The sequence below is a fragment of the Engystomops pustulosus genome, chromosome 7 (assembly GCF_040894005.1).
Source record: "Engystomops pustulosus chromosome 7, aEngPut4.maternal, whole genome shotgun sequence".
NCBI lineage: Eukaryota > Metazoa > Chordata > Amphibia > Anura > Leptodactylidae > Engystomops > Engystomops pustulosus.
The window spans coordinates 104,489,864-104,492,974 of record NC_092417.1 but is presented as its reverse complement, the minus strand read 5'-3'; the positions used below and the strand labels follow the sequence as shown (position 1 = coordinate 104,492,974).

At 36.8% G+C, this 3,111-nt stretch overlaps 1 long non-coding RNA gene across 1 annotated transcript; it reads right to left on the bottom strand.

Annotated features, from left to right (window-relative positions):
- Positions 1-854: 854 nt before the first annotated feature.
- LOC140068918 (uncharacterized) lies at positions 855-1,959 on the bottom strand. Its single transcript, XR_011848627.1, has 2 exons — positions 1,868-1,959; positions 855-1,227 (listed from the first exon to the last, which is right to left on the bottom strand). It is a non-coding gene; the product is annotated as an uncharacterized lncRNA (long non-coding RNA).
- Between the last annotated feature and the right edge of the window lie 1,152 nt (positions 1,960-3,111).

Below are 3,111 nucleotides of genomic sequence, written 5' to 3'. Positions count from 1 at the left end.
GTTATTATATTGATGCAGTGGAGGATCTAACTCTTTGTTTGTTAAAATCTATTCAATTCATAGAGTGCATTCATGCATGAATCTGCCATTTTCCCAGGATGGAATTAAATCCAAATATATTCTGATATGTACCAATCTGGCAAAATGATTGCTAGTGCTGTTTTAGGGTGTTGGAAACACACTGGAAAACAGCATGGGTGGGCCCAATCTATCACATGACTAAGACAGAAATGGGGTGTGGGTGTTTCCTTGATGACTCACAGATAGTCTCTATGAGTCTGTACAGACCATACAATTTCAATAAATATCATTTCTATAGTGTGCTCTCCGCAGCAGTCACCCCAGTCAGTCAGTTAACAATATTACATAGTGCTACTTATACAAATTCTGAAAAGTTTATTATCCAAAATTAGTGTTTTATCCAAGTGCTACAAGTCTTGTTCATATCAGTGTCTGGAAATCAGAAGGGCCCAACATCCAAAACTAAGACACAGACCTTTGCCTACAAATGTAAGAAGGTCAATCCAGAGGTGGAAAGGGGAGCCTGAGATATCTCAGTCATAAAAAAGTAACAGAGTTGTCATATGATAATTGTATGTTAGGTCTTGAGTGTCTTGAGATGCTCCAGTGGCTCTTCTGATGTAGCCTCATTGTATACTGCAAGGCTAGGAGTTTCAAATGCAGGAGCAGAACAGCTTTTTTTAAACAGATATTGTTATAATATGCTCTTGTCCAAGTGGTCCATGTGGTGTTAATTTACACAGAATATTGTTTAGCACCAACTTTGCTGTTTTGTAGCTTGTATTTTCATAAATGTTGATGACCAGAATGTTACATTGCTCTTAAACTAACCATGTGAAGCAGAACTTTATTTTCAGTTTACTTTATAGGCGAAAATTCAATTTGAAAGCAATTACATTGTCCCAGATATACTTACTTTTTACTATTTTTTTGGGACAAGACTTAATCTGTGTCATTACTAAGTTTATTATTGTATCTTTTTATGTTCTCTTTGTATCATGGTGAGTAAATAGAGTAAACCCCACTCTTACATGTTATGGTTATAACTGTGTTTTTGGAGAAACACAATATTTTTTATGACTTGTGAATCAGCATGAGAAATATAAACCATAGGTATTTTAACACATCCGTTGGGTTGGGTTCTATCTTTATAGATTATAATATTCTTGCAATCCAGATGGTACCACAGCATGTAACGCTGCAATGCTGAAAAAAAATATAAAAGAAGCAATTCAATAAACAAAATTGTAACATATTGTTGCTATAATAGTATGATAAGTATTTGCTTTTGCAAAACTTTGTATTTAATGTTTAGAAGATCATGTATTTAGACTTAACAAGACTTAGGAAAAATTGGATACAAGGAAATTAGGCCAATTAAAATATTTACTTAAAACTAAAGTCTGACTAGAAGTTTCTTGAATCAGTAGAAAACAGCATTGTAAAAATTTCTAGAGTTTTGTTCAAATCTTGTGTGGTCTTTATAGTAACCTTTGGATAACACTACTATATTGTAAGATACTATACTTGTGAACTTATTACTTTATTTTTAACAAATACAAAACATTAAATCCCAATAGCCTTAACAGCTTAACTACACAGGTCGAGGATGCGCGCTCTAATAAGCGTTGACTTAGGACATTAAGATAAGCACTTTCGTCCTAGCGACCAGGCAGCACTGTGAAAATGCAGCAGGAAACTGACTGTTCTACATAGCCTGGTTGCTGCTGCATATGCCCTTCGTGAAGGGTAGTTAACTCCTTAAAGGGGTTGTCCGGGATCAGGAAAAAAGTTTATATATGACTTTTGCGTATATATATTAAAACAATAAACAAATTATACTTACCTGTCTCCAAGCTCCCATTATTCTGCAGCGTCACAGGTACTGAGTATCACCGCCACTTCCTGTATACAAACAGAAGCTGGCAGTAAGGGCTGCAAGAGAACAGGAGTGAAGAGAGAGGTGAATATAAGACATTTATTGTTTTAATACACCCCCAACCATTTATAAACTTTTTATTATTCTGGACAACCCCTTTAACTGTCGTGATCAAGCTTGATTGTGGCAGATTAGGAGAAAGACAGAGGATCCCCTGTCACCCCCAAATCAGCGTCCTGCAACACGATCACAGACTACCATGTGTGTCAGGTTTTTAGACTCAGCCTGAGACTATGTCTAATAGGCAAATTGTGTGTGAAATACTAACAGTTACTGTAATTGCTGGACAAGGAAAGTGACCCCTAAAACTGACCTCCCTAGAATGTAACTGCTGACTTACTCATCCACCCTAACCAGTGGTCAATAACTGAGCATTGTTCTCTCCCTACGCCAAGGTCCAAACACAACACAAGATGTACTACACAAAGCGAGAGAATCTCGAATAATCCAAGTTGCAACAGAGATGGCAAAAATGAACAGAATCACAGATGCAAAAAAATGGTCTGAACAATACCCACAATCAAAAACACAAGAAAAGCAGCAAACTGAGTAACTCTCAGAGGGTATAAAACAAGCGAAGCAAAACTAAAACTGACACTGGACTGAATGAGAACAAAACACTTTTAGGAGACCAGAACCTCAGGTCCAGGATGATTGGACCAGACATCTGGCAAACGGAACAGTAACCCTTGTTGAACCAGATCAGATATGAGTACAAAACAACTCCAAATCAGTAAGCTGCATGCTCACACAGGCAAATGACAAGTAAAACACAAAGACCAATCAAAGCATCCTCAGCCGCATACCAAGGACATAGGATGACACTAGCACACAGGTTACAGTTATAATAAATTGCAGTACTGAAGAACTGCAATATATTGTATGAAAGATTGTGGTATCCCAAGTGTAAGTTCTCCAATGAGACAGTTAAAAAAGCTACAATAATGTTTAAAAAAATAAAAAAGAACAAAAATTCAAAATACACCAAAATCATCCTTTCCCCAGTCAAGCAAAAAAAAAAACAAAAAAAAACAAAGAGGGTATTTTCCAGGTCCATAACAGCCCTGGTTAAGAGGATTATGGGGCTCATTTACTTACCCTGCATGTGTCGCTTCCCTCACTTCCGTCAGCCATATTTCACCTTCTTCTTT